Raw genomic sequence first — 9,882 nt, 5'->3', positions numbered from 1 at the left:
ATAGATAGATAGATAGATAGATAGATAGATAGATAGATAGATAGATAGATAGATAGATAGATAGATAGATAGATAGATAGATAGATAGATAGATAGATCCCTTCTTCTCTTTCTTTTGTTGTTAGAGGCCTAACAAAGAGCAAATGACAAGCAGCTGGTGGACAAAACTCCAGAAATAAATTTGCAAGCCATATTTAAAAACACAGACACGTCAGGACGGGAACACGCTGCGTGCGTCTGTTGTTTGGTGACCTCCCGTTCATATAATAATTGATCACATTGACTAAATAATAATATCTCGTCAGTCATTCCGTCATAAGTCATTGCTCCACCTGTCTCCGGAAAAGCAGACACGATAATCTAGTCTCGATGTGTTGGTGACAAACAATAGCCTACATGTGGGTTTTTTTTTTTTTTTTTTTTNGGTTTTTTTTTTTTTTTTTTTTGCCCTGTAGTGAATTAACGCCCCTGTAATGAAATGTTAAAACCATGACTGCTGTGCGCTCAACCTGGCAGTGGGATCTCTGTTGGCAGATCACTCAAAATCCAAGCAAATAGTGCTAAAGCTCTTGGGGTGTTATGTAAGCCCCAGAATGAACAAATTTGTTAGCCCACACCCGAGGGCATCTGGTGATGGATATGTTGTCCTGGGGGACTGGGGAAGCCGCAGTACAACAGCCGGCCGCTTATCTTGAAAGGCTTGTTTTAAGTGCTCCTCTGCTTGGAAAACAAAAGCTTTAAGGGCACCCATTACCTTACAATTGTTGTACAATCCCCATTGTTTAGTTAGTTCACACACATACGTATTAGAGCATATGCCATGCATTAGGCTTAGGTTTAAGCCTACTGGTTTAAGTGGCTTATATGGATGAAAGAAAGTGAGAATATAAAATCATGAATAGTCAGATAAATCTAAACTATAGGCCTCTAGTGTGAGCATCAAACTCTAGAAATGTGATTTGTAGTTTTGATCTAGTTCTCCTAGAGTGCATCAAATAAAATGCCATAACACTAGATAGCACATAAAGCCATGTTTTTATGTGTGTATGCCATGTGCTCGTGTCTGTGTGCGTGTCTACAAGCCTGGGTGGGGTGCGGTGTGTTGTGTTGTGGAAGAAGCTGGGCCCAGGTCGGTTAGGAAGAACTCCCCTGAGGACAGCCAGGCCACTTGTGTCTAAGGGGCTGGTTTATCCCACTTAATCAGCATCCTGAGAGACTGGCACTGCCCCCATGGCCATAATGCCTGGGGTCACTGTGGGCTCCTCAAAATGAAGTGAAGCCCCAACAGACAATGCTGCTGTCAATCAGCCTTAACCTGAGCTGGGCCCTTTATTCCTCATATAGTGTACTTGTGTAATCATTCACTCCATAAATGCAAATGATCTCATCAATGTTTTGACTAACACAGGGCAAGGATACATAGAGAGTGTTTTTGCATATCAAATACTTGGATTTCTCTCAGTACAGTTTCCCTTCCTGGAGACTGCATAATGGATTATAGAGAAGGGCAAATCATGGATGTCCTCTGTGCGGTGTTAATCACACATACACCTGCTGGGATGAGAATACAGCCCTTATATGATAACACACCCATTCCCTAAAATCATGTTAAGTAAAATAGCAAATTTCGGCTTCTCACTGTAGAAAAAAAAACTCCTTTTAGGTTGATCATCATAGCCAGATGTTGCTGAAAATACATTTATCTAAAAACCTAACAGGATAATGAAGACACCGGAAAACCCTTCCTGCAAATTGCAGTAGCTCTTCCGCTTCATTTAGAGCATAATTTGTACTTGTTTGGATGGCACATACAGTCAGTGGTTTGGGGTTTGTAACGGTAATGTCCCAAGGGCTTCTGTCAGTCCGGCACCATTATAATAAATGACAGAGCTGAGTGAACCTCCTTGGCTGTTTCTCAACATGCAGGCTTCCTCAGGGCCTTGTGTAGCATTTGCAGAGCGTGTGCCCTTTTGATTTCCTAATCCCAGCACAAGCTGTGGAATGCTGGCTCTCCATGAGATATTCTACTCACAGGCCGTGATTTATGTTCTTGTGGTGCAAGGCTCAATGGTGAGAGGATCACAGGTGTTGTGGAGCCTCAGTAAAAACTTTTAATATGCACACCTCGTGGTCTCTGGCAGGGCCCGACACAAGGATTACTGCCATTCGGTGGGGGGATGGGTCAATAAATGTTTAAAATTCATCTGATGCCTTACAGTCTGATAGCTATTATACAAACATCCATGTATGTTTTCCCAGCAGAGGTACAGTATCAGACTGGATCATTAAACTATAAGCGGCGCTGTGTGGTTTATTTCAATATTGATTTAAATCTAAATTTTAAATTTGTCTTGCTTCATAAAATTCATTATTCTTATAGTAATGACAATATAAAATACAGAAAAAGAAATTATTTATTGAGCCCATACATACCGCATATAAAACAAACCCGCAAACCAGCTTTGGCACCAGTTATACTGGCTAATTACTGCATTGTTGACTGTGTAGTTAATTCCCACTTTAAAGTGAAGAGGTCGACCTTTGCTCATGTCACAGTAAAAGTCTCAGCATAAAATCAAGAGTGTAAACATTGGAAGCTCAAGTGTTTCTCCTCTCTGTAGCCTCCACGTGATTGGACATCTCCTTGATATTTTGATTAAATCTTCATCACGCAAAGTAAATTGAAATCAAGGGTATATTTTAAGGCAATATTCCATAAAGCTTGAGAAACAAAGACAGAAAAAAGCGGTTTATTCCCCACTGGCTTTGCTGTCACACTAATGATTGTGTGAATGAATGTATGACAATTTGCACGGCAGTAGTCCAGATATTTCATTCACATGTCTTTTGAGATTTTTGGCGTGCGTTATGAAAATAAACTTACAATCAGTGCCAATCTCCACAGTCTCAGGCAGCTATCATTTGACTATAACTATAATCGAGCAGTTTTCTGAATAAGGTTATAACGCTGACAAGGGAAACAGATGTAGTTCATCATTAAATGCGATGACACTAATTATGCCGTATCTTCCCATCAAAAAAATTTCCATTCAGAGATTTATTTGGGTTCTTCGTGCCAGTGAGCCAGATTTTGTCATGACATGTCGCAGACAACTTCATGTGCACTAACAACCTTCCAGCTTGATTTAATAATAGTGATCTGTGGTAATCACCCACCCTCCCTTTTCCGCTTTTCATACTTTGCCAGAGGGATTGCTGTAAACTGCACCAACTTACCTGACTGCATCTATCTTGTCTTCTAATGGCTGCATCAGACCACCCCCACCCCCACCGTCTTTGACTTGTTATCTAGGCGCAGAGGTCATGAAGGCCTTTTAGTTGTGTAGCCTAGTGTTTTCTGGAAGTGGAGTGACCTTTTCAACTCTCTTTACTGTGAATCCCTAAAGCTGTTTTTCCACCAATGTTAGTCTTCATACAGTACGGTGGATAATGCTTCGTTTTAGAAATTAAGGAGCTGAGTATTTAAGGGCATCATCTATGTTTTATTTGGAGTTACAGACTGGAATTATAAAGAATTGTTGTAATTAGCACGTTTAGGCTCTTTTGGTGAATAAATGGACATCAGTGTTAATGTAATAATTCAATTAGCATTTGTATCTGCAAATGTGTAACGTGTAAATTCATCACATAAAATCAAAAATTATATTGAAATCAAATGCTTTGAATAACACTGTAAATATATTGTAGATAAGGGGTATAGTTAATCATTTTCCAATGTAAAGATCCAAGTATAATAGCTGTATTCTAACATATATTGAAACTGCAACCGTTGTGTGTCAAATAGTCGTTTGATTCCTATTTTAGCTTGTTAAACTTCCTGAAATGCCACAAATCACAAATTGTGTGGCAGCCACTGGTTTTCTGACTTTATGCTAAAAAATGTATCTCCCCAAGGTTACATAGCAGATTCATTTAGTACCCCCCTTCTCCCTCTCCCTCCTTCCCGTCCTCCTCCTGCTCCTCTTTCTTTCCCATGTCCATTAGACCTTGCAGACTAATCGAGCAGCACCAATTGCTCCCGTGGTGAGATCATTAAGTAAATTATTTTAAGATCAAACGGTCAGCAGCCACAATGAAGTCCTGTGTAATGGTAAAAGCTTCAGAAGCTGCCACCCACCCCTATCTCAAATTAAAGCCCAGTGGGGAGAGCTCTGCACCTCTCAGGTGGATGCCCCCACCATTAGGCCTTTTAGCTGCAGGCTAAGGTAGGACCCACTAATTGGTCCTTTGAACAAAACTAACCCACTGACAGGATCTGACTTGTATGCAGCTTAAGAGTACAAAATTGTTCCTGGCCAAAGACTGCAGTTAGCCTATAGAGAAAGTCAGCATGGACTTGTTCTGGAACGGTGGTAACATATGGGTGAACATATTTAGAGAGATTTATCGACTTCTTTTTATGTTTTTCTTTCTTCCACACATCCAACAAGAAGTGCTGCTGTTAAAATTACATGTACTGACTTGCGCTGAATTAAATTGGATTTCAAATTTAAGCAAAAAAAAAAATGCATGAAATTAAGTAAACCACTGTGGAAATGGGATGACAAGGGTTAATTTCAGCGGAGCCTGCTCGTTTAAAAATCCTTAAATAATTTGTAAAATCTAGAATGGGTCGCATGTATGTGCTGTGTACTGTCCTGTCAGTGACGCTATATCTGCCAAGTTGTGGACGTGATCATGTATGCATAATCGTTACATTAGAGGAGTACTGTTGATGTTGCAAAGTAGCGTGGGATCATGGGAGTTGATGTCTTTGTTGCTAAATGATCACCATTGCAAATAAAAATCCATCTGAGGTGACATTACAGAAATCATGTTCACGGTGAGATTATGTATTAAAATTGTATTTGCACATTACGTTTAATCACATTTGCCCACATAGCTCCTCACTCTCTATCCCATGGATATTATAACAACAAGAGGGAGTAAAGCGTGCCATCACAATAACAGATGTTGTCTGTGTTTTAACATTGTTGGAAAAAATTGGTACACAAGTAAACAACTCAAAATAAACAATAAAAATATGTCATAGGTCTAGATATGTTTTGACATTTGGGAAAATGTTACATATTAAACCTTTAAAGACACTGGTCTCAGTTTCTTTTGTGGGGCAAAAAAGCTAAACCGAAGCTGTGAACAGGAAATAAGACTACAAGTTGAACAGATCAGAAGCTTGAGAAATGTATGTCTAAGTAAGTGAATGCAAGTTTGCGTGTATAATACACTGGCACAGTATAAAAGCCATTAGACAGTGATTACTCACAAAGTGCTGTCACTGGATGGATAGGTTGACAGCTTTCAATAGGTCAAAGTTTCACACAATGAAGAGCATACTGTACGCTCACAGAAGTACAAATTCATATACATTAGACAGAGATTCATACATCAGTGTTGGCCTTCACAAGTGACATTGTTTCCTCAGATTACTTCACATATGCACCTAAGAAGCTACAGTCTTAAGGACACAAAGCACAACAAAACATTAAAAACAAACCATCAGCAACGATGCTGTGTTCTTCCAGTCGTTTATTCCCCTCAGCTGAGGAAGTGTTGAACTTACAGTAGCTTATGGTGTGGAGACAGGAACCAATGCAGCAAAGTGACTGTGAGAGTGATTTATCCTCCTTTGGCATGAAGCGTCGGCGTCATCAATCACATGGTTTTAATTAGTGATGGCTCCCCTTTGTGGCTGAGAAATGTGCATGTAATTCAATTTGGGACTCACTGCTGCCTCAAGAACCACACACAAAGATTTGTCAATCCACTGTAAGTTCATGCACACTTGGAACAGTTGATATTGATAGAGCTGACCACACAAAGAATAGATTGCATCTCAAAAAATATGATGCAGTTAAAGAGACACCTATTGAACTGTGTCTTTTTAAATGATTACAAAGCTTGAGATGCATTACGTCATATACATACAAAAATTATTATTTTTTGATACAATGAATAGATATTTCTGTTTGATTCTACATAAGCAAAACAAGACTTACCAACACTGATTTTTTGACTTTTTCTGGTCTCCCAAAGTGTGCAAATCTTTATTTAAACCAAAGAAATTTGAGCGGAATGAACACAAAAATATATGTCTATAGAGGCAATCTGAGGTATAAGAGAAGATAGATGATGTTGAAGATGTTGAACAGTTGAACAAATGATGATAAGTGCAAATGTCACGTCTTTAATTTCCTTGAATGAAAAAAAAAACATACACATCACATCCACATTTCATTTCATGTCAACACGGGACAGATATCAATTATGCAGAAATACATTAAGAGAGATAAGTCTTTTCTGTGAGAAAACAATATTCATTAGCTGCACAATGAGAGTGCTGTCACTATTACTTTGTTTTCCCTTGAAGTAATTCATTGAAATGGCAATACAGTGATGCAAGACAAAAACGGCTTCTTTTAGCTCTTGACACACAGAGGCCTCTTATCCCTCATTTAAATGTTGGTTTCTTCTGATTTCCTCTTCAATGGGAAACTCAACTGATAGCAGCAGAAAAGGCCCAAGCATTAAATAAAAACAAAGACAGCTTTGAGAGTTAAGGTGGCCATTGAAATGCTAAAATATCAATAGCAGTTATTTAGTTCTCTAAAGACACTTGAAAGTCTCTTATCTGACACATGGTAATGCAAGTCACTGTAATGATGTTTATTTCACAGCAGTCCTTCACTTTATTGTTGAATGAAAGACTGTTTTCGCATCTGAAATCTTATTTCTTATTGTGAGTACGACCTTCTGACCTCATCATAGTCAAAAAGACAATATTTTTGCTCTTACTGTGCTATTGAAGAACATTATTTTGGCTAAATTAAAAGAAAAACACAACAGCTTTGGCTTTAAAAATAAACGGATTAACTGGCTGAAATTAAGTTTCAGTTTTAAGTAACATGCAAATACGTCTCAATACATAAGTATGTTGTTTCTAAAAATAGTATTTCATACCACTCATGGCATAGACAAAGTCTTTGTCATGACAAGAAGACACACACCAACAGCCACCTCATTACTTTTGCTACGGTGTAAGAAAATCACTGGTTTTCACTCTTCATATGACAGCCTAATTTAGCCAGTTATCAAAATACATTTTGCACAATCCGACTCTCTGGTGCAAATAACATCCACAGTTATTTGTTTGTGTGTGTGTGTGTGTGTGTGTGTGTGTGTGTGTGTGTATGAGCAATCAAGAAAATATATGGAAGAAAAAAATGTGGCATGTCTGATTCTAATAAATTGAATTCTTATTATTAATAATAATGTATTCAGTGTAATATTCTAGATATTTAGACAAATGTTTTTTAAGAATTGTATATTTTCAGGAACATGTGAACCACAACATAATTACAATAATAATAATACAATGTTTATACTATACAGTGTCATGTGCTTACCAAAGCTTTCCTTTTGAGTTACAATGTTTTTTTACTGGTTCTGCAAGTTTGGTTGCCTGCACTGCATAATCAAATCTGAATATCAGTTTCTACCAAATTTATATAATGACCATACAAAATGCTGTTGATTCACCAGTCTGATTGTGCTGCACAACAAAATATCAGATTTATGGTGGCTGTTCTTGGGATACATCAGCTCCCTTACAACATCTTCCCCAATCAATCTTCTTTCATGCTGGTGCTCTGTTTAACTTTTAGAGATGCTGATTATATTCTGGCTTTTTTCATCTCTGGATCCCCTCTAACAGCACCAAATCAGCATCCCAATTCCACATGAACATGCTGCTCACAATCAAGCTGTCATTTGGTCTACGAAAATTTGGCCACGCCATTAGCTGATGTGCCAAGAGGAGAAATTCCAGACCTCTGTGGTTGTTTTGAAGAAAATGTTGGTTTCACCCCCTGCTGATTGACTCTAATCAGCCACACCACGCCAACATCACTCTGTCCTGAAGCCCATATACACTGGCGGCTGATTAAGTGGGAAGACTGGGGAATTGTATAATACATAAATATTTAGTATGCAGTGATGCTCCATAAACACAGGAAGGCTGTTTTGATGCACACATGTACAGTCATATGTAGCCTGCAGGGCGACTACACTTTCACAAAGTAGTGTTTTGAAATGCCAACTGGTCTCTTCTTAATCTGTCACCAACAGTCGGTACTGAAACATAAACACGATGCTATCATTTAAACAAAGGGGATTTTGGTGCCAGCAGCAGTGACTGTTGGTGTTGTCAAAAAGCTTGTTGTCAAAAAGAGCTATAGCCAAATACATCATCAAGTATTAGCTTGTGTTTCCAGCACTGAACAGGTCTGACAAAGAAAACATCGTTGACGCCAGATTCATGCTGTGCTGTCTGGGTGCACAACAGGTTAAAACACCACAGTGCCACAGCTCCAGGCTATTCTCATACTACATGCATATTTTAACCCAACGTTGACTGTGCAATCAGGACATTAAGGTTGTGTGAATGCACGTATAAGTCAGCATATATAAGCAGAAAGGTCTAGTGCATTGAAACATACAGTATATGTCAGCAATTATGATACTAGGAGAGCTAGTTCAGGGGCTATGTCCAGGGGCTATGAGAGACAGGTACTTCCTATATCCTGTGGTTGATGGTGAGGGGCCTCACCTGGGCTGTAATCTGGGAGGACTGATCACAAAGAACCAGAGTGAAGTGAATTCCGCCTGTCCTACTTCAAACGCAGCAGGACAGTAAATCAGACAGGTAGACGACACTAGGCGGCTCACTCATCCCTTGTGTTCACTGCTTCTGTCCCTCAGGGCACAGGAAACAAGTATGCCAGCAATGTCACCTGACAACACCGTGGAGCCATTTCAGCACAAAACCATTTTAGAGGACTGCGGTGAGTGTTGAGAGTGTGAGAATGTGCCTATGCAAAAAGAAATTTTCCACACACTGAAGGTTCAAATATCAATTTTCACACATCAGAAAATGGAAAATCTGCACAAGAAAGAAATGCAGATTTGTCCAAGTTATATGTAGCAAGACAAAATACTGTAAATTACTTTATGACTTTACTGTTTTATTTACTACATACTGTGCATATATAAAAATCTGATTGCAAAGTCATGCAGTGGCAAGGATGTTCTTTTGCAGACATGTTGTTTTAAGATTTATTTACATATGTCATCTGAATATTAGCATCCCTAATGTTTTTTACGGCAAAAGATCTGTATTAACATTCATGTCCAAGTCCAAGTAGAATTAGTTTTGCAGAAGGTTGAAAAATATCACAAATGTTCCAGAGAACAAATTTTTTTAGCCTTTATGAAAGCACCCAGTACAGTAAATCTGTTACATAACACATAAGACAAAAAGCTGACAATATGTTGTGTGTAAAGTTTTAAATTATGTCACAAGACATAAAAATAACACTAAGTATCATGGCATGAAGATTACTGAATTTTAAATTCAGCCAATTATATCAACATGGTTATATTTAAAATACTACATTTACTATACACAAAATGCATGTGTAAAAAAATATGTGTAACGCGATGCAATACAACAATGTTACACTATTTCATTGCTGCCTAATTATATTTTTAAATTACTGGAAGAGTTAGGGTGCAAGTATATCAGTCAAATGTCTAACTATTGAGAAATCCCATCTGAGGATAGGGTGTCAGGGAAAAATGAATCAGAAAAGAGCATCAAGGTCAGTGTGATATTTCAAGGCTTCTACTTTGCATGGCCGCATAGCAAATGTAGGCCTTCAATCAAGTCAGATTGGGTGGATTGACTATAGGTACACCAACACACAGCACTGAGAGTAATGACAAAGGAATAAATCCATCAAATAAAAGGGAAAAAAAGGGAACTACAGAAACTTTCAGGGTCAACATAATGCTGTTTCTGGATAG

The sequence above is a fragment of the Larimichthys crocea genome, chromosome XIII, assembly GCF_000972845.2.
Source record: "Larimichthys crocea isolate SSNF chromosome XIII, L_crocea_2.0, whole genome shotgun sequence".
NCBI lineage: Eukaryota > Metazoa > Chordata > Actinopteri > Sciaenidae > Larimichthys > Larimichthys crocea.
The sequence above is the reverse complement of the archived record's forward strand: the minus strand, read 5'-3'. Positions refer to the sequence as shown.